This window comes from Phoca vitulina, unplaced genomic scaffold (genome assembly GCF_004348235.1).
Source record: "Phoca vitulina isolate PV1807 unplaced genomic scaffold, GSC_HSeal_1.0 scaffold20, whole genome shotgun sequence".
Taxonomy (NCBI): Eukaryota; Metazoa; Chordata; class Mammalia; order Carnivora; family Phocidae; genus Phoca; species Phoca vitulina.
The window spans coordinates 40,423,761-40,446,429 of NW_022589723.1; the positions used below are offsets into that span (position 1 = coordinate 40,423,761).

Below are 22,669 nucleotides of genomic sequence, written 5' to 3' on the forward strand. Positions count from 1 at the left end.
TTGTAGATTTTGGGACAGTATGTACCTGCTCATTAGGGAGAAACAGAAAGGGACCTGAAAATATGGGCTTTTAAAGAGAGACCCTCCTCTCTGTCTTTGCACCGTAGGCTCCTCAAGCAAAAAAAATGAAGCAAACAAAAAACTTCTCTGCTAACTGCTTCATTATGTGCACAGGTAAGTGCCTGACTATCCAAGTTCCATTTCAGATTTTTCTCCCAGTTTCTGTTAGCTCCTAGAAAATTTCAGTGATACTGAGGAATCATGGAGTATGAGAATAACTTGCCTGCGAGGCATTCAAATCCTGTCTCTATCACTTACTGATCAAGTGATTTTGGGCAAGTGACCTAAGCTCTCTAAGTCTCGATTTTTTTCATATGTAAAATGAAGTTAGTTAATACTCACAACACCAAATTTTAGAATTAAGTTAGTCAAATGGTATTTGGAATTATGGCTATCTGTGGTTTGAATGTGAATATCATTTAGAAAATAAGGAGAGCGCCATTGAATAAAGTAGTTTTTAAGCTGATTCAAATTAGAGGCTGGTTTGATTTCTAGGGTCCTAAAAAAGCGGTATCTTTTAAAGAATCCATTCTAGATGGGGAGCAAATATAAAGGCTTTGAATTCTTTCATGCTCCAATAGATGCCAATTCCAAGGTATAGAAAATGGTATATTAAAAGCAACGGCTAAAATGAAGAATAATTTTGTATCTATTCATAATTAGCCAAAAACTTGCTGGTGAAATTATGTGGAAAACAACACACTCATACATTGCTGGTGGCATCAAAAATTAGTACAACCTTTCAGAAAAATAATATAGTATTGTACTAAGAACTATAAAATGCCCATACTCTTATAATCCCACTCATAAGACTATCCTAAGACATTAATTCAAATAAGGATAATAGCTGGGACATAACAGGTACTCACATATTTCTTCAAATGAATACCTTTATTTGCATTGACCTCTCCAAGTCACTGCCCTACGTTCCTTCTCATTTATGATTTTCTATTTTAATCATCTCAGGGTAGTTTCAGAATCAAATTCTTGTGTCTTTGTCTAGTCTCTGTTCTCCAACCTTCTCCATTAACTTCATTGTTGATTGCTATCAGACCCCCTTACCTTCTGATACTTTCACCCTCTAAATTGTTTACCTTCACAAGGAAACCAAGTTGATGATACACCACACCCTTGACCAAATAAAAAATCTGACGCTTCCTTCAAAATCCTAGGATGTCTTTCTCCTTTGTCAACACCTTTCTAGTCTAACTGCCTGCTTCATTAAGACAAAAGATGGCCAGAAACCTTCATATCCATTCTCACTTGATCCTCACCATATCTCTGGTCTTGTACCTAGCCACTTATATTTCCCTCTGTTATCACCTCCTTGCTTCCATACTCTTGCTTTCTCCTTCTAGTTCCATCCAAAATCCAAATTCTTCAAGTTTAAGTATCTCCTTTTTAAAAGATACAATTCACGTACCTCTTTAGTGTACAATTTCAGTGTTTTTTAGTATGTTGGTATACAAGGTATTTTAGTATCAAGACTGTACAACCATCACCATTATCAAATTCTAGAACATTTGCATTACCCCCAGAAGAAACTCCATGCCCATCAGCAGTCACTCCCCATCCCCCATCTCCAACCCCTGGCAACCTCTAATATACTTTCCATCTCTATGGACATCTCATATAAATGGAATCACACATAATGTGGCTTTCTGTGTCTGGCTTCTTTTACTTGAGCGTAATATTTTCAAGGTTTATCCATGTTATAGTATGTATCACTACTTCATTCCTTTTTACTGATGAATAATATTTCTTTGCATGGCTATACTTCACTTTGTCTATTCATTCATCAATTGATGAACATTTGGATTTGTTTCTATTTTTTGACTCTTCTGAGTAATGCTTTTATGAACATCTGCATAAAAGTTTTTGTGTGAATATATATTAATTTATTTATTTGACAGAAAGAGAGAGAGCACAAGCAGGGGGAGCAGCAGGCAGAGGGAGAAGCAGGCTCCCCACTGAGCAGGGAGCCCGATGCGGGGCTCGATCCCAGGACCCTAGGATCATGACCTGAGCAGAAGGCAGATGCTTAACCCAGGTGCCCCTGTATTTTCAATCTCTTGGGTATGCAAACTATGAATGGAAATGCAAGTTAAATACCTCTTGATACCCAAATCTATTGTTTCTGAGTTCAGATAGCTTGGGTTATCTTTCTTTTTTTTTTTATTCCAAAGATTTTATTTATTTATTTGAGAGAGAGAGAGAGAGAGAGAGAGAGATAGTGAGAGAGAGTACAAGCAGGGGGAGTGGCAGGCAGAGGGAGTGGGAGGAGAAGCAGGCTCCTCGCTGAGCAAGAAGCCTGATGTGGGGCTTGATCCCGGGACCCCGGGATCATGACCTGAGCTGAAGGCAGATGCTTAACCAACTGAGTCACCCAGGCACCCCTGGGTTATCTTTCACAATGCAAACAACTCTATACTGACCTCTCCATCCCACCTTCACTCAAACAGCTGAAGTCTTCAGAATCTACACATGTTAATTGCAACTTAACTTCTTTCCAATTAAATTGAGAACAGGGATCAATTCTCACAGTTTTGATCATACAGCAGTTGTTTAATATATGCTTATTGATACACTGACACCCTGAGATGCCCACAAATGTGAGAATGAGGACTTATTCATTCCTTCATTTGGCAGATATTTGGTTGTACACTGGTCACTGTGCTTAATGTTGGGTACAAATAGTGCACAAAAGTTAGTAAGTTCGATCATACCCCAGGTGCCAATTCAACTCCACAAATACGCACTGAATACTTATGATGTGAATAGCATTGTGTCAGGTATTTCAGCAGACACAGATAAGAATAAGATACAGTCTGCAGCCTTTTATGGCAGTACATAAGCTCTACATACAAAAATAACAATGACAAAAGCAAACAGCAGCATCGCTGGATGCTAAATGCCATAAGGCAAGTACAAAAGGCTCTGGAGAGTCAATGGTCAGAGCATACATGCTTGAAAGAATGGAGTGAGAAGGACCAACATCAGAAAATACTTCTTGAAGTTGAAGGTGGTAGGGCCTCCAAGATGATGGCATTTTGATAGATAGGGATTCCTAGGAAAAGAGAAAGTGTTTCAGGTGGAAGATACCAAGAACAAAGATTGAAAGGCTGGGTACAGTACAGAATTTTTTTCAGAGACCAATCTAGTTAGGAATGTGTAGATGGGTAATGAGTGAAAGCTCTTGGATGTTAGGCTTAGCATTTAAATAGGTTTAGAAGAATCATTTGAAAGTCTTCCTATAACAATTCAAATTACTTTGGTGATTCCTTAATCTTTTTTTAAAACTTTTCTATTATATACATTTTCTAAAGTGATCATGGATATTAGAGATTTCTCCTTCCAACAAGGGATAAAAAATAAAATCTTAATAGCCAAGCAGGCTGATAGGAGAAGGCATAATTTCAGTAATCCTGGCACTGCATCTCCATACTTTTGGGGACATGTAAGGCTTAAAACACTCATGTAGGTAAATACTAATGGCCAAAATAGCAGAAGCAAGACTGGGAATAAAATAATTGCATTCATTAAGCTCCTAACACCAGGCATTGTGCCAGGTGATTTACCCAGAATATCCTCGATCCACCAAACAACGCTATTTAGGTTTATAGCAACTGAGGCTCAGAGAGGTCAAATAAATTGCTCACAGTAACTAAGCTAGTAAGCTCAGCTAGTAAAAGGTGGACATCAGTTTTGAAACCAGGCCTCTCTGATCCCCTATTTTCTCTATTGCTTACTTTTATTTGTTTTTACTATATAAAGGAGACCAGAATGGTAAGTTCATGATGCACGCATCGATGAAAAGGACTAAATATTTAAGAGGGGCTTTAATGGTCTGGAGAAAAATTATGCTGAAATATTCAAAACTGGTTTTAGAATGGTTTAGAGATCAAGATCAAGACAGATGAAGTTCAGGGCTGCTTCTCGATCCAGTATGAACAATGATTGTACAATAGATCTTATTTAGGAATACCAAGGGAGCAATATTCTACTTTTCATTTGGAGACTAGAGAGTACATTCCAAGAGAATAGGGTTGTCTGTACTCACTGATACATCATAAGTCCTTAGAACAGGGTCCATCCCACAGTAAGCACTCAATAAACTCTTCCTGATATAATGAAAAATCATTAAGGGGTATTCTCATTTGAATACTCTTGAAATAGAGATAAAGAGACAGAAGAGTAGTAAGTTTAAAAACCAAGTTGTTAGGATACTCTCTTTAACACTTAACCCCATGGCAAAAACAAACTACCAAAACAACAAACATACAAAAAAAGCAATAGTTGTAAAACATTAGCATGATTTTACAATGAAAGGTGGACAAAAGAAATTAAAAAGACACTTTTGCACTTTATATAGTACCTAGCACTCTGTGGATAATCAAATTTCAGTGAAATGGAATCCAGAATTTTGACCTATTATTTTAATGTTTTAAACTTTTGTGAGCAGTATATCCAATGACTGTTTTTAGAAAAGAAAATGGCTATCTAATCTGAGTACCCTAAAAGTACCAACAATTTCTTTCTTATAGATGGCAAGCAATGGAATGAAAATCTCAAAATCATTAACTCAAAGAAGTAGCAGAGTACACTTCCATAAATCTTTATTTTTCTAATTTTGATACTATGTTTCTATTAAAACATACAAAGAAAGCTGCAACAAAGAGCACAGAAGGAAAAAAAAAGTCTTTGGGCGATAGCAATCCTTTCTCAAGAAACACTTTTAAAGATTTTAAAGAATAAAAGCAGGTTCTGTGGACTTTTCCCTCTGTTTTTCACAAGCTTTTCTAATATTTCTTCTTTGATGGAACCAATGAATTAACTACCACTTATCACAAAACGTTTTCTTTCAGATATGTGCTGTATATATTACTTTCTTCAGAACAGACAGCTCTTCAAGCTGCTCAAGTCTTTCAGCTGCAGCAATTTTTCTTATTTCTGTTATACTGCAATTCTTCCACAGAATATCATAAAGACCCAATTAAAAAAACTTCTTTGCTCTCCAGTTTCCCAAAGGCAATACTACGTATCTCCATCAATATTTTAACTAAATTTTCTCTATCTTTTTCATTTAGTTCCACAATCTTTGCTTACTTCAATAACTCCTAATACTATAGTTTAATTGTCAGGGTGATCATATCATATTTTCTTTTATATTACATTAATATGGAAGACAGTGAGCACTTTCTTTCTAATCAAGTAATTAATACTTGCTTGAGGCAGTCTACATGTCCCTAACCTTCAATTAATAATAACACAGACATTATCAGGTCTTGCCTTTTCAATTATTGCAGAAATTTTGTAGTCTTTCTAAAGATAACTCAGTGATTTTAGGGTCTTAGATTTTTTTTTTAATGTTCACAGGTTAAAACATATATTTTTTCCTTACTGTAATATTTAGTTTAAAACACATTTTCTAATAAACTCTAAGTGAAATAACTTTTTAAAAGAACTAGAATTAAACAACCGCAAATTCTGAGGATAGATTATATAACAAATCCCAAAGGAAAAAATACACAGGCCTTATTCTTTTAAAAATCCTTTAAAGACATTACAGTTCACTTGGTATTCTAAAATTACTAAAGTTGAGATTTCATAGGCTCCAGATTGATTCCTTCAGCACACACACGCACACACACACACACAGTGATACTTGAAAAGAGAAGCCAAGAAATCTAAATTGTTGAGTGTTTATTACCACTTTACATATTGTTTCTTATAAAACACTAAAAACATAGGAAAAATAAAAAGTTCTGTCTTACTCATCTTTTGTCCTTTGTGAGCCAAATGTTAAGCCTGCTTGCTTAAAATCTAGCTGAGTATCATGATCCTTGCACCATGGTTTGAAAACACAAAGAGCAGATACCAGTTTTTAATCAGTGCTGAAATTAATTAAATTACAAAGGTAAAAATGTACCAATGCACAACTCTCACAAGTGCTACATGAAAGTTACATTTAAGAATTTTTAAGGTTGAGGAAGTTGTTTTCAGGTACAGGGCAAAAGCTGTAGCCTCAAATCAACGACAGGTCTAAGAATTTAAGACACTAATCGTACCAGTTAAGGTAACACCAAGTATTTCAGTACTTCAGTACGATACTTCCACTCTTGTAAGGTGAAAATGCCTCATAATTTATGCAAAACATTGAGTCCTATAATAAACCACCTCCTTAAAAGAGCAGCTACAGAGTTCCTGTGGCATGCCAAGACAGAGAACACCACTATACCTCACTCAATCAAGGCTGGACTCGAGTAGGGGAGCAGAAGTGGACAATCCATAATTACACAAGAAAGTATGTCTTGTAGAGCTGAGTAATTTTAACAAGGGTCTTCGAATACTTTGATGAAGGCATTAAAAAATTTTTTTTGGGGGAAGGAAATTTTCCATCTTACACGTGGAAATAAAACTCATAAATTCTGACTGCAGGCTGGTGATTAGCACAACTTTGTAGAATAACCTAACTTTTCACATAAAACACAATCCTGAAACTTTTAAGATACCGTCTATGCAAATGGCACCAAGTATCACCTTTTCCATCCTTCGCCGGCAATGGAAGTGGGTTGGACACCCCCAGACCATCACCCTACCCCCACAGGAAATGAGTTCTGTCTTCCCCCTCCCCCTGGACGGCCTTCCTCCCCTCCCCCAACCGGAAGTGAAGCGCCCCCATTCAGTCGGCCTCAAACCGAGACAAACCAGTAACAACAGCAAAAGAGAGATGATCTTCAAGGGGTGAAGGGCACCTCCACTGTGGCCACCCCGAAGCTCGCCTTGCTTACTGACCTGCTGACGATAGGGGCAGGCAGGGGCCTGGGGCCTAAAGAAAGTCCCTTGCACAGAGGACAATTCCCTGAGCCCCTCTCAATCGCCTTCACTCTTCTCACTCCGTCGTCTCACAGCATGGAAAAAATTCCTCCGCAGTACTTTATTTTGATATCTTTTCTTTCCCTTTACCTAGTCGCTTAACCATCTTCCCATAGGTAACTTTTCTTATCGCAGTAACATTTAAAATTGTTCCGGGGGGGAGAAAAATGGAATATTATTCTCCATACCTTCAGAAAAATGAAGGGATTATTTTGTTCAAATGCGGCGAAGGACTACGTGATTACGCAAGGTGAGACTTACTTTCGCGGAGGTTTCTGGGAGATGTAGTTTTTTAAATTGCTAAGGCCGGCAGAAAGGAATCGGTAATTACTATACACTGGAGTCCTTGGAAACACATGTTTTGTATTCGAGGGCAGGCTGACCACGGGATTTCGGCACCAAAAGGGCCGATACTCCTTTGCCCTTTTCCTCTGGAACTTAATGGAACCAAAATTTCCCCTCACTTTGGCCCAAGGTCCTGGTCGTCCCGCCCTCTTCCTTTGGCCACGCCCTCATCACCAGTCAGGCGCCCTCATAGGCTCATCCTCTGGAGGTAGGAACGCGAGAGGAGGGGCGTCACGGTGACTCCTCCCGCGGGGTCGAAGAGAGACTGGTGAGAGGGGCCGAAGGCCAGGGCTTGTGCGCGCGCGCGTGCTCGCTCCTCAAGGAGCGCGGCGGCGAGTGTGAGCGCGCAGGGGTGGCGCGCTGGGCTGGGAGGAGGCTGGCAGGCTGGTGGGCTGGGCGGGCGGCGGGCGGCCGGGAGCGCGCGGCAGACTCGGCGGCGGCGAGTAGTTAGTTACTTGTTAGTCAGTGTCAGTTGCTCGGTGGCGGCGGCCGCGGTCACCGGGAAGGGGACGGGACGGCCGACGATGGTGGTCACCACAGCGGCATGTGCGCCTTTCAGGTAACAGGGGTAGGGCTACCCGCGTCCCCTCGGTTCCCTTCTCCTCCGGCGCCGATTTGTGGGACCACGGTCGTCCTGGGGTGAGGGCGCTGACCTGGGGGAATCCGGGCGGGGCTGCGCGGGGTCGAGTGGCGCCGCCGCGGGGGCCCAGGCGGCCGGTATGTCCCGCCTGGCGCGGGCTCTGCGGCCACCCCCGAGCCCCGCCGCCCCCGGGGCTCGCCGCCGCCGCCCCCGCCCCCTCCCGCGGCGGCGGCGGCGGCGGCGGCGGCGGCGGCCCCGGTAGCTCGGCGCCCCCCAGAGGAGGGAAAGTTGGGACCTGGCGAAGAGGGACGCCCCCGGGCGCGGCTGGGAGGCTGCTGGGGAAAGAGAAGCCTGTGAAGAGCTGGATGCGGGGAGACTGGGGCAGGAAGGGCTTCTCTCTCTCTTGCTAAGTCTACACGGTCATCCCGCTTCAAATCCGGGAGGATCCGGTGCAGGCTCGCCAGCCGCGCCGGGACGAAACCCCGGGGCTCTTTGCCTGCTCACTTGGCCCTGCGGTTTGTGAGCCCGCTAACGTGCGGGTTTGCTGGGTTGTTTGGGAATTTTCAGTGGTTCGGTCGGTCAGTTTGTTTCTCCTTTGCCCTTTGACTCATCCGTTTTTGCTACTTTTCTTACCTCCCGCGTTGGGGACTAGCAGTCTGAACCCCCATCCCTCCCCGCCCCCCGCACCATCCGTCTGAGAATTTGATTTCGTTTTTCGTCCTTTGACAACGTTAAAGACTGCAGAGTGCAACAGGAAAGAGATTTCCCACCTTTAAATGTTACTTTCTTGAAATCCTTTGTTTTGTTTTGTTTTTCAAGGTCCAAGTTTAGGAATTTGAAAGCTGTGGAATGGAGTTATTAGAAGGCTGGCGCTAAGGGGATAGTGACGAGTTAAAAGAAAACTATGATTTCATCTTTATTGGCTTTGCTATAGAAAACTTAATACATTTTTCTTCTGCCTCTGTTAAATGTGGTAAGATTAGACGTTGAATTAAATATTTGGAGACTTACTTACATAAAAGGCTATTTTTAGGTCATTGGATGATGTATGTCAACAGCTTTTCACCTGAATTGGGTTTGCCTTGAGGATTCTGTTTTGGGGCCTGCGTACTGATTTTTGTTCAGCCACAGCGTCTTTTTTCCCTGATAAATGAAATGATGTAGAAATGTGTGTAGTGGGAGAACCCATATTGCTCTCTGTAGTGTGGAAGTGAAAAACGTGAATTATGCACAGGGGTAAAACTTTCCATGAGCAGTCTTGGATACTTGCTTCATGATGGCTTTTTCTGTAATCTCAGAGCATTTCCAGATAGCTCAATTTGCTGACTACCTTAATTACTTTCTGAAGTGCCTGGCATTTCTTTTCTTTGGTGACTCGTTTAGTAAGCTATAATGGCAGGTATGGTACATTTTTGTGCCTTCAAAGATGGGAGTTATAGCTTCGGCCCAGAGATTAATAGTTAACAATGGAAGCAGAATTCATACCATTCCTAGTGAGTTTTGGCTATGACCAACTCACAAACTATGTGAAAAAACAAACATCTTTCCATAGCTGTCAGAGGGGGAAATATTTTATCATGTCTTTATTTTGGAGACTCTAACTTGATTATATTACGTGGGAAAAAAATGTCAAATTATTTTCTTTGCGGCTTTGTGATGTGTGGTCCTCCTTTCCATCCTTTATCTCCCACTTAGGGGCTGATATTTATGTTTGGCTGGGTCCCAGGATGGGAAGAAAATATTTTTTTTTTAAGATTTTATTTATTTATTTGACAGAGACACAGTGAGAGAGGGAACACAAGCAGGGGGAGTGGGAGAGGGAGAAGCAGGCCCCCCACTGAGCAGGGAGCCTGATCCCAGGACCCTAGGACCATGACCCAAGCCGAAGGCAGACGCCCAATGACTGAGCCACCCAGGCGCCCAGGGAAGAAAATATTTTGGCGAAAGGAAAAGATAAGATTGCTTTGAACTGTTATGATTATGAGTATTCATTTTACCCAGTGATAGTACAGAGAAACTTCCTCGCTTAATGTTTGTACCCCATTAGCATTCTGTCAGAATTCATTTTTAAGAGTCTACCCTGAGGCCCGTAAAGAAATAATGCCACTTCATAACTGTTTCTGACAATCACATTAAAAAATGTGTTCCTGGAATGCATTATATGTGTACTCATATAAACATTTATCTTTGTACATTTATGGTAATGTAAATATTTAAGTCTGAGAGCTTAAAAACTTTTATTTGCTTATTTGCATACATGTTTTTCAACATCTAGCAGTGCCAACCGTATTTGCCAAATAAGCATCAGCCATAAATTCATGCTTTGGCACATTTCATATAATAACTCTTCTAAATTGCTCCATGGTGAAGCATCATGAGATTAGCATTTGCTTCATGAGAGAGATTTGTTGTTGTTTTTAACTGTAATGATGTGCTGTTTAAGTGGAACAGGTGCTGGGCTCTAGCTGTTTGTATTGAAAACTGCCAAATCATACTCTTTTGTTGGTTGGGTTGTTTAAGTAATTTAGGAACCAGACTGTGGCCCCTGGCATGCCAAGAGTGAGTTCAAGGTTCCCTATAACTGCTGCAAATCCCTATTTTCATTCTAAGAGGCAGGTGTGTGTGATGAGCTGTACTTTCTCATTGCTGTTCTCTCTGTAATTCCTATTCCTCACCACCACCACAGTCCTTTCATTACTAGAGCTCTTTGGAAAGTCTAGGCTCCTTCACTGCTGATTTGTTTTCCTTGTAGAACTAGAAATTCTAGGAACTTTCAGGGCAGGAATAGATCATATTTATTTGACGAATATTTTGATTGCCTTTTAAGTGGTAGGCATGGTAGGCCCTGAGTGTAATGTAGAATGATGTTCTTTCTTGCAAGCAGTGTACAGGTGAGGAGGAGAAGATAGTTGATAACTGATAATTAACAATGTGATGTGATCTATGATACAGGTGTAAGTAGATTCCTATGGGTGGAAGCACCACCTGTCTGAGAATTGGGGTGGGGTAGGTGGGAGTACTTGACTCAGACTTGGAGTAGTTGGGGAGGGGGAGTCGACTCAGGTAGGTGGGGTAGTTGACTCAGACTTGGGGTCTTGGGGAAGGGGAGTCCTGAAATGCATCCTTGTGGGTTACCTGAGCTAATCTTCAAGAGTAGGACTTAACTAGGTGCAGAAAAAGGGAAAGGACATTTTATTTTATTTTTATTTATTTATTTTTGATAAAAGACCAGTTTATTTTGCTCCTTAACCCATCCGGCCTCTCCCTTCCCTTAACCCTGTCACCTCGAGATATGGGAAAGAACATTTTAGACTAGCTCTGTCCTATAAAAATATAATGTGAGCCACAAATATGTCATATATATGCTTGAATTTTCTAGTAGATGCATTTAAAAAAGTGAAATTCATTTTAATAATATATTATTTACCTGATATAGCTAAAATATTATTTCAACATGTAATCAATATTTTGTAAATATTGAAATATTTGATATTCTTTTCATACTGAGTCTTCAGAGTCTGGTATGTATTTTAAATTTAAAGCACATCTCAATTTAGACTAGTCAAATTCAAGTAATCAGTAGCCACAGGTGGACAGCACAGTTTTCGAACAGGGGCCAGTGAAGTGGTAAGAAGCCAAATCATTGAACGCCTTATCAGCCAAGTTAAGGAGCTTTGACTTTATCCTGAAGGCTGTGAGGATTTAGTGGGGAAAAGTGCTGTGATGGAATCAGGTTTGTGTTTTAGACCTACCATGTTGACAGTGAAGTGAATGCTGGATTAGAGAAGGCAAAACTGGAAGCAAGATCAGTTAGGAAGCAGTTCTTGGTGAGAAAGGATGAGGGATAAAAAGGGGCGGGGTGGATGTATAAGAGATTGAGGAAGTATTATTATCAGTAATACTTCCTCAATACAGTACAGGGTAAATAATCAGATTACGGAGTTGAGCAAGGTTGAAGATTTAGGTTATGAGCTACTGTATGGGGCAGGCAACTGAAGAGAAGCCAACCATCTGTGCCAGACAGACCAAAGATGAAAAAAGGAAACTGTGAGAGATTTGTCTCAGAAGCTGAGGGAGGAGAGAGTATTTCAAGGACTAAGAGTGATCAACACTGTACCTGCCATGAAAAGGCCAAAGAAGATAAGGACTGATTAAGATGTCATTTGTAACTTTAGCTAGTGCAGGTAGCTACATTGTAATGCATTTAGGGAGTTAATAGTGAACGACAGAAGCTTAGCTAATTCAGAGCTAATACAGTGTTTTCAACAAAGAACTGAAAAAAAGAGTATAGGTGGAGGGAGATGCAAGGGATTTAGAGAAGTTTACTCCCTCACCCTTTTAAATTAAGAGGATTTGGGGCACATTTATATGGGATTGAAAAGAACCAAAGTTGGGGAGAGATGGGCAGGGAGAGAGGGGGAGAAAGGTGATTGATGGAGCCAAAGATTTGGGAAAAGTTTTCAATTAGCAATAATCGCGCCTCGGATAAAGATTTGGAAGCAATAGGAGGGGATGGGATCCAAGGCATAGGTAGAGAAATTAGCCTTGGATAGGAGGTGATTTTCCATTCTAGTGAACAACAGAAAGGAAGGAGGTAAAGTTGGAGATAAAGTTTATAACTGACAGGGGCAGGAAGGAGAATGAGTTGATAACATGTATCATTTTTGAATACCTGCTAAGAGAGACGGAGAATGTGGTGGAATAGGAGTTCTTAAAAAGAATATGTGAGTTTATAACAACTTCCAAGGGAATGAGAGAGAGAGAGAGAGAGAGACATGGAGGGAGAGAGGGGCAGACGCTGAAAGAGACATGAGTAGGAAAATGAAGGATTGTTAGGCAGCATTGAAGGCCCATTTGAGATTGTACACCTTGGATTTGTAGGGGTACCAATATGCATGGTTGTTTGATTTTTTCTTTTTTTTTCTCCAGATGATCATTCTGTGTATAGCTGAAGAAACTATTTAATACTCCCAGGAGCTCATAATTATGGTAGGTACTGTGAATCTCCTTGATTATAAGATGAACAGCTGGGTTGCAAAAACTGGTAGTTCAGTTCCAGAACCCAGGCTGTTACCCAGTGCTTTGCAGATGCCTGCTTGGTAGAGATTCCTGAAGGATAAGGAAATTATTGATATTGAGGATTGTGAGTGAATCAAAGAACTGTGGAGTCCAGGCTGGATCACAAACAGGAAGCCTGGAAAGGGTGATTCAATTAGGAGAAAACAAAGGGCATGAAAGGCTAGATAGATATTACTGTGAAGCTGAAGAGCTAGTGAGGAGGAAGCAATGATATTAGTTTTTATTTATGGAGTACCTACTATATGCTAGGCACTTTACCACCTTATTTCTAACACTAACTCTACAATGTAAGTGTTACTAACTTTATAGTCTTCCCTTTGTCATTCTCCATCAGATGAAGAAACAGGATTAGAGAGGTTAAATAATCTGTCCAGAGACATACACTATCAAGTGATGAAACCATGATCCAAAGCCTATTCTTTTTTCTCCAAATCATATTCTTCTTCTTTTCCTAAAAGAGTTTTTATTTTTTAAGTAAGCTCGAACTCACAACCCCGAGATCAAGAGTCACATGCTCCATCAACTGAGCCAGCCAGGCACCCCCAAATCATATTCTTCTTAAGGAGATAAGACAGAAAATGCAGTAGTGATGAAAAGTGGTTGAAAGACACTGGGATATTTAATTTAGGATTTCAGAGGTGTGTCATTCATTTAACAAATGTTTACTGAGCATTTAGTACACGTGCCAGGCATTATTCTAGGTGCACAGGTTACAATAGCGAACCAAACACAAAAATCCTTGCCCTTATAAATCTTGCATTCTAGAGAGGATGAGACAGACATTAAACAAAATAAGTGAGAGTTATTGTTATATTAGAAGGTAATAGATAAGTGCTGTAGAGAAAAATCAAGCAAGTAAGCAAGCAAGAGGGACAGGAATGTCACAGAGGCTGTGCACTTTTAAAGAGGATGTCTGGGAAGTACTTGGTGAGAAGTGAGCAAAGACTTGAAAGAAGTAAGGGGCATACTAGGTAGAAGAAACATTTTGCGTTGGCCCTGAAGCAGAGACCTGCTTGGCCAGTGTACCTGTACTGGACTGAATAGAAGAGAAGGTGGTAAGGTCAGAGAGATAGCTGAGTCCAGATCTCATAGAACCTGTAGGTCATTGTAAGCACTTGGATGTTTACTTTGTGCAATGGAAACTATTACAGGGTTTTGAGCAAAGGAGTGACATGATCGGATTTATGCTTTAAAAACTTCACCCTGGGTCACTGTGTTGAAAGTAGCCTAAGCAGGTACAGAATAAGATCAAGACGACCTGTTGGGAGGCTCTCCTAAAAAATCCAGTTGAGAGATAGTCTTGGACCAGGGAATTGAGAAGTGATTGGATCTGTTAGATTTACAGAAGAGTTGCACAGATAGTACATAGAGTTTCCTTATATCATGTTTCTTAATCTTCCCATTATTGACATTTGTACTAGGTAATCCTTTGTCGTGGGGGGTTGCCCTGTACAGTAGGATGTTATGCAGCATCCCTGTCCTTTACCCACTAGATGCCAGTACCCTCTCCCCAGTTCTAACAATCAAAAATGTTTCCAGACATTGCCCAATGGCCCTTATGGGGCAAAATTGCTCCTATTAAGAACCACTACCATATACCCTTCACTGTGTTCCCCTAATGTTAACATCTTAAATAACCATGGTACATTTATCAAGCTAAGAAATTAACATTCATACAATACTTCAAACCCCTGATTTTATTTGTATTTTACCAGTTTTTCCACGAATATCCTTTTTCCATTCCATTATTTAAACAAGGATATTACATTTGCTTTTAGTTTTCGAGTCTCCTTTATCTCTTCTAATGTGTGACAGTTTCTTGGTCTTTTCTTTTATGACTTGATACTTTTAAAGAGTACTAGTTAGGTATTTTGTAGAATGTCCCTCAGTTTGGGTTTGTCTGATGTTTTCTTGTTAGAGTGGTTATGGATATTGGGGGGAAGAATACCATAGCAGTGAAGTGCCCTTCTTATCATGTCATATAGGAGATACATGAAACCAACATGACTTATCACAGGTGATCACTTTGTTAAGGTGTTTTCTGGCAAGTTTCTCCACTGGAAAGTTATTTTTCCCTTTCCATACTCTGTTCATTAGAAGCAGGTTGCTAAGTCCAGCCCACACTCAAGTGGGGGAAGAATTAAACACCTACTTCCTGGAGGAGGAGAATCGAAGAATTTGTGACATATATTAAAACCACCACAGTAATTGGCAAATATTTGAGGGGGGAATACTTTGAGGCTTTGCCAGTATCCTGTTTCTGCTCACTAATTTTAGCATTCGTCAGTAGATCATGCTTGCAGTAATTATTGCTGTTGTGTTCTAAAAGTACTTCTTTATTTTCCTAATTTTTTCTTTATTTATTAATTGGAATTCTTTTGTAAGGAAGACTTGTCCTTTCTCCTCTGTTTTTCTGTCTACCTACATAGTCATTTATATCAATTCCAGTTCACGGATATTTATTTTATTCTTAAGGTTATAGTTCAGTGCTAGCATTATTTATTTTATTGACCAAATTATCAGCTTTTGCCATTGGGATCTCTCTCTTTTTTTTTAAAGATTTTATTTATTTATTTGACAGAGAGAGACACAGCGAGAGCAGGGAGCCCGATGGGGGGCTGGATCCCAGGACTCTTGGGATCATGACCTGAGCCGAAGGCAGACGCTTAACAACTGAGCCACCCAGGTGCCCCAATTGGGATCTCTTTTAGGTTGACTCTGTGTCCTTTGCCATACTCCTACCCTTTGTTTGTGTGTATACATGTATACTTCTCTATTCTCTGGTACTACTAGATCCTTCAGGCTCATCTTGTATTTTTCCTGCAATAGCCCTGGGCTCATTTTTTTTAAGAAGCTGTGGCTCTTTTTATCAGAGAATGGTATTTTGAGGCCAAGATCTGGATGTTAAGTGTGCTTGTTGCTACTGGAGTGTCATTGCTTCTAGGCACACTCAGGGACAGAGAGCTTGGAAATATATGTATGTATACTAATCTATGTATCCACACATATCTGCATTTATTTCTGTATATAAAAGTAGGCCTGCATTTACGCTTATGTGACTCCAGTTGGATATGTTTTGATCCAACTATCTTTGTTGATGGATTGGATGTAGAATGTGAAGAGAGTGGTCAAGGATAACTCCAAGGTTTTTGGCTTGAGAACCGGAAGGATGGAGATGTCATTAACAGAGATGTGAAGACTGTGGGCAGAGCAGGTTTCTGGGAAGAGTTCAGGAATTCTTTTCCAGACTGGCTAAGTTTTTGAGATGTCTAATAGCTATGCTAACAGGGATATCAAGTCAGCAGCTGAACAGATGAATCTGGAGTTCAGAGGAGAATGGTCCAGGTTGGATACATTTGAGTTGTCCATATAGGTGAGATTGATGCCTTGTGATAGAGTGAGTGGTGATAGAGAGTGAATGGAGTGAATGGTGATAGAGAAGAAGCTCAAGGACTGAACCCTGGAGCATACCAGTCAGAGAGATGAAGAGCAGCAGTTCTGCAAAATGTTAAGGATTGGGGTGTAGTTATAGGGTGGATTCCATATCCATCATTAATAAACACTTGTTATTTTCAAGGCACTGAGCTGTTTTGGGGGTTAACCTTGCTTCCTTCCTCCATAAATTTACAATCTAGGATGGGACAAATTACAGACTTAAAAAGAGTAGCAGTGGAAGGCAAATATCGAATAATAGTATAGATACGACATCCTAGAGAAGCTTGTCAGAGGACGTGGACAAAAGAAGAGAGCAGAAAGTGTGCCAGCTACAGGTAAACATTAACGCAAGCATGTGTCAGTCAGGAAACTTGCCAGGGCTTCATGCACACAACTAGTAATTATCCACAAGCAGAAGCTCCTCCGTATGTTGACCTTGGTTTCTTAGGTTGCTTCTGCTCTTGGTCACCTGCCATTATAAGGTTTTGGGTTGGTAATTGTACCTATGGTCGTTGGCTATCAATTAAGCCACTCAGTGAACTGGTTAGGAGGGTTTCTGCTGCACTTTACTTTTTAACTTTTGCCCTTTGCCACCTTTTCATAATCAGTGGGATTCAACTCAGGACTGCTTAAGATAAAATGTTTCCATGTAAAATCAAGCAGCAGTGGCCTTACCTTCTGTGAACATGCTTATTTTTTGACTGCTTCTTAGATGGTCTTCGACATTCCCATTTATCATTTGGTTATTAAGGTCGTACCCAAAATACATTTATAGAACTTTAAAAGTAATTTAAACTTGTAAACTAGTAAACCGAGGTTTTAGTAAAATATTTTAATTTCATCTTCTTTGTACTAAAAATGGATATAGGCTTTCGTTGCCTGCTGATAAGAGGTAATATAGAGTGAGACAGATTAGTAGTACCTATCAAGTAATTATTTCTCAGTCACTCTTAAGGAATTGTAAGAAAAATAAGGGATTTATCTGTTTTATAGAATAGGGGGCAGAGAATTGCAGGAGTCCATTCTCAGTTATTCCACCAAATTGGTTGGCAAAGCTGTTATTCACTATGTATATGGGTGTGTTGTATTTATTAGTTGTGAGAAACTTGAGCATATGCTGAGTGGAAAGAGACTCTGTTACTATGTCTTATTAGCATGGTCCCTAGCACATAATGGATACTCAAACGATTGTTGGGTGAAGGAAATACATAAGATACTTGAAGACATGAAGATATAAAGTAAGACATGAAGAGTTACTTAGCTTGTTCAAGAAAAGTTAGGATACTAAAAACTTTAGTTGTCTAAGTCAGAATTAGGGCAAAGTAAAATAAGTCTGTATGGTAACATTCTCATTTTAGACTAAGTCAGACAAATAATACTACCCTCTAAAAACATGATCACTGTTTTTCAGGTAGCCCATAATCCTACCTTCTGGTAGTAGAGTTCTTCTAGTTCAGGAGTCAAATTGCTTGAATTTGAATCCTGCTCAACTACGTTCTAGATGTTTGACATTAAGTTTGTTTCTTGACTATTCTTTAGTTTCCTCATTTATAAAATGAATATTTCTACCTACTTTGTGAGGTTGTCAGGTGAAGTAATAGATAGCAAGCACATAGATGTTTTGATATGCAATAAGTATTCAGTTAATTTTAACTGTTACTCTAAAATTGCTGAGAGGCTAGTATCTTAAAGTTTTTCATTTTCTAGAAAATCATGTATGCTGAGTAATAATTAAAGGGGAAAAAACCCTATGTGAAAAAGGGAAAAAGGCTGATGGGAAGTATACTAATGTATTCATAGTGATGTGTCAGAACTCTGAATAATAAGTTTTCTACTTTTTGCTATCTCTGTATTTTTCCTCTTAATTTGTTTCCCAGATTTTTGTTAAGTATTTAACTATAAGCCAGAAATGGGCTTTCAAGAGCATTTTACTTTTTGAGAGTCAGCATTGCATTATGGTTAAGAGCATGGATTCTAGACCTAGACTGCCTGGGATTGAATGTCATCTCTGCCACTTATTAGCTGTGCAATCTTGGGAAAATTACTTTATTTCTCTATGCCTTAGTGTTCTCATCTGTAAAATGGGGATAATGATAGTACCTAAGTCAGAGGGTTTTTAATGAGCTAATATTTACAAAGTGCTTAAAATAATGCTTGGGGCATAGGAAGTATCATGTATTTGCTGATAAAATAAAGGATGGTAGAAATATTACATTTAAAAATTAATGAAAGATTTTAACTTTCCAGTGTATTTATAGGCTAATCCACAGGTTTTCCTCTAACTCTCCTATCTCACCTTCCTGAGCTTCTTTGGTTCCCTTGATGGTGGAGAAGCAGGAAAACTATTTTTCTCATAAATTCTTTGTATCACAGGAGCATTTTTCATTGTTTAGGATCTAACCCGTCACCCTCCCATAATTTTCAAAGTAGGTTCAGTTACTTTTGTTACTACAAGGGAAGATGCCATGGTACACCTCTTAAATATTTTGGAATAGTGAGTTGAATATTTCAAAGGCTGAGAAACTGTTTTCTTCTTCCCAGGTGTGCAACAGTTTTTATAGATTTTATTTGGGTATGAAGTAGGAGTAATTGTGGGAGTTAGTGTGAAAGAAGACTTAAGGCATTGGAGAAGCAAGAAAAAAAGTATTTTCCCAATGCCAGTTCTCTCCTTGACTTGAAAATTCTTTTAGCAGCAATATCCCCAGACTGTTTTTCAGCATTTGCCTATTAAGGACTGGCTGTATTCACAATGTTAAACCTTACAACTGAATATTTCAGGTAGACTGACAGATCTTAATTCAGCTGCTTTTCCTGAAGTTAAAAGAGGTTGTTGGTTTCCAAATTCAGTGAGGAAGTTAGTATAATACAAAAGTGATGAGAGGTCCAGAAGAGAATCCTGTGGTTTATAACCTTTTTTCTTCTATACAGTGTAAGAGCAAGTTTACTTTGTTTCTTTTTTAAGAATTTATTTATTTGTCAGAGAGAGAGAGAGAGAAAGAGAGAGCGAGTGTGCGTGCGCACAAGCAGGGGGAGCGGCAGGCAGAGGGAGAAGCAGGCGTCTCACTGAGAGGACCCTGGGACCATGACCTGAGCCAAAGGCAGACGCTTAACTCACTGAGTCACCCAGGCACCTCTGCTTTGTTTCTTAATATACTCCTTTCTATACAAATGTAACTTGTGGAATGATAGCATCAGTAAAATACAAATGGCACTATCAGTAGCATAGAAATAATTTATAAATACAATAGTTCCTAATTTAGGAAGCTGAACTTTTATTTTTTTTAGATTTTTAAAAAAAATTTATTCATGAGACACAGAGAGAGAGAGAGACAGAAAGAGAGAGAGAGAGAGAGAGGCAGGCTCCCCATGGAGCAGGGAGCCCGATGTGGGACTCGATCCCAGGATCCTGGGATCATGACCTGAGCCGAAGGCAGACGCTTAACTGACTGAGCCACCCAGGCGCCCAGGAGCTGAACTTTTATTAACTTAGATTTTACTTCACATGAATATTTTTATTAGACATATGCAAATAAAATTTGAATCCTATTATAAATGCAACTTGTAATTCTGTTGTCAGTTTTATATTCCAAAAATCTAACAAAAAATCTTGTCAATGAGAGAATTGTGTTTTTTTTTTTATTATCTTCAGGTGTTGTTCCCCCCTTTTTTTTAATTATTATGTTATGTTAATCACCATACATTGCATCATTAGTTTTTGATGTAGTGTTCCATGATTTATTATTTGCGTATAACACCCAGTGCTCCATGCAGAACGTGCCCTCTTTAATACCCGTCACCAGGCTAACCCATCCTCCCACTCCCCTCCCTTCTAGAACCCTCAGTTTGTTTTTCAGAGTCCATCGTCTCTCATGGTTCATCCCCCCTCCTGATTTCCTTCCCTTCATTCTTCCCCTCCTGCTATCTTCTTCTTCTTCTTTTTTTTTAACATACAATGTATTATTTGTTTCAGAGGTGCAGATCTGTGATTCAACAGTATTGCACAATTCACAGCGCTCACCATAGCACATACCCTCCCCAATGTCTATCACCCAGCCACCCCATCCCTTCCACCCCCCACCACTCCAGCAACCCTCAGTTTGTTTCCTGAGATTAAGAATTCCTCATATCAGTGAGGTCATATGATACATGTCTTTCTCTGATTGACTTATTTCACTCAGCGTAACACTCTCCAGTTCTATCCACATCATTGCAAATGGCAAGATTTCATTCCTTTTGATGGCTGCATAATATTCCATTGTGTGTGTGTGTATATATATATATATATATATATATATATATATATATACCACATCTTCTTTATCCATTCATCTGTTGATGGACATCTTGGCTCTTTCCACGGTTTTGCTCTTGTGGACACTGCTGCTATAAACATCGGGGTGCACGTACCCCTTCAGATCCCTACATTTGTATCTTTGGGGTAAATACCCAGTAGTACAATTGCTGGATCGTATGGTAGCTCTATTTTCAACTTTTTGAAGAACCTCCATACTGTTTTCCAGAGTGGCTGCACCAGCTTGCATTCCCACCAACAGTGTAGGAGGGTTCCCCTTTCTCCGCATCCCCATAAAAGGCAAATATAGGGCTTTGTAGCTGCATGAAAACTGTCTTGTCAGAAAATCTGCTATCCTACCATCCAGAGGTAACCAGTACCGATAGTTTGGTGCCTTTCCCTCCATTTTTCTGCGTGTATATATATGTGCCTTTTGCCCCATTTTTGTGCATATATATATATATATATATATATATATATATATATATATGTTCGTTCCAGAATGCCTAATTGACATCATACTGTGTTACAGTCAGTATAGTAAGCTGGTGAGAGACACGTAGGAGCTGAGACTGGCCGAGGAGACAGACTCATGCTCACTTATAGGAGATACTTTGCTTTTAGAGGAATTGATATTTTTTTCTTTTTCATATTGTTAAACTAAATTTGAATAACTTAATGCATGTTTGAAGCAGCTCCACTTTTTAATAATCTCCTATCCTGATTTTTTTCTGATAATGGATTATGGACATTTTCCTATTAAAAAATCTTACCTCTTCACACCCCGTGCTCACTTTCTGATAAAGGACTGACAACAATATAGGGTACGATAGTTGAATAGGCCCTTGATAGTCTCAAAGAATATATCTCAAATCTCTTGGGCATATCTATTAAGGACTGGTGCTGTTTGATAGAAATAATGCATGCCACAAATGTAATTTCAGATTTTCTAGTAGCCACGTTTTTAAGAGTACAAAGAAACAGGTAAAATTAAATTTAATGATACATTTTATTTAGTATAACTAAAATATCATCGTAACATATACTCAATATAATAAATTATTGAGATTTTTTTTTTAAGATTTTTTAATTTATTTATTTGACAGAGTGAGACACAGCGAGAGAGGGAGCACAAGCAGGGGGAGTGGGAGAGGGAGAAGCAGGCCTCCCGCAGAGCAGGGAGCCCGATGCGGGGCTCGATCACAGGACCCGGGATCATGACCTGAGCCGAAGGCAGACGCCCAACGACTGAGCCACCCAGGCGCCCCATTGAGATGTTTCGCAATTTTTTTTTCTTGCCAAGTCTTCAAAATCTGATGTATGTTTTCTACTTACAGCACATCTCAATTCAGACTAATCACATTTCGAGTGCTCAAGAGTCACAGGTGACTAATATTAGCACAGTCCTGGAGCATATAATTTCTCCCATAAAATACAACAAAATAGCACTTTTCAGGTACTTTGGAGCGGGTTAGTATGAGAAGAAAACTACAAAGCCAAGTTGCACTGGGGATGCTGAGCACTCATTTTGGTGTCTTATGGAATTTTAAAACTTTGCCTCAATACGACTTATTCCTGTATTTATGGACCTTCATGTCACAGAAGAATGTTAAATTTGTAGTCACATAAAGGTTTACTGTGCATACTTACCTGTAGCCATTCTCAAATAGTCAATAAGATCAATTCCATATTCCAAGGATTTTGGATAACTTAAGAGTTTACAAGTACACTTCATGGTTTAAGACCTGAGGACAAATGTATCCTTCCTTGTAGAGAGTGCTTTCATGAAGTGAGTAACAAACACGTATGCACATGTACATACATATACATATGCATATACAAAGTATGTATATTACATACACACATGCACACACATTTGTCATAATCCTCATCATTACTCTGAAGAAACAGTAGCAATTAAAATCAGTCTTTTCTTTTTAAAATGAATTTGTGGCATGATTAGAAAGACGTGGCATGATCAGGAAGATCCCTAAGATTAGTGA

At 39.6% G+C, this 22,669-nt stretch overlaps 2 protein-coding genes across 12 annotated transcripts in view; one reads left to right on the forward strand and one right to left on the reverse strand.

Annotated features, from left to right (window-relative positions):
- Window positions 1–7,191, reverse strand: part of HMG20A (high mobility group 20A) — a 75,818-nt gene extending 68,627 nt beyond the window's left edge. For 2 of the 3 annotated variants that reach the window (XM_032417076.1, XM_032417077.1), the window contains exon 1: window positions 6,856–7,163. The gene's annotated coding sequence lies outside the window, so the exon portion shown is untranslated. Of the gene's footprint in view, window positions 1–6,855 lie in introns of all 3 variants that reach the window. The other variant, XM_032417078.1, reaches the window with a different exon arrangement.
- A 477-nt stretch (window positions 7,192–7,668) lies between these two features.
- PEAK1 (pseudopodium enriched atypical kinase 1) overlaps window positions 7,669–22,669 on the forward strand; it is a 329,039-nt gene continuing 314,038 nt past the window's right edge. For 7 of the 9 annotated variants that reach the window (XM_032417490.1, XM_032417496.1, XM_032417497.1 and 4 more), the window contains exons 1-2: window positions 7,669–7,840; window positions 12,791–12,850. The gene's annotated coding sequence lies outside the window, so the exon portion shown is untranslated. Of the gene's footprint in view, window positions 7,841–8,189; window positions 8,440–12,790; window positions 12,851–22,669 lie in introns of those variants that run through there. The other 2 variants (XM_032417494.1, XM_032417491.1) reach the window with 2 other exon arrangements.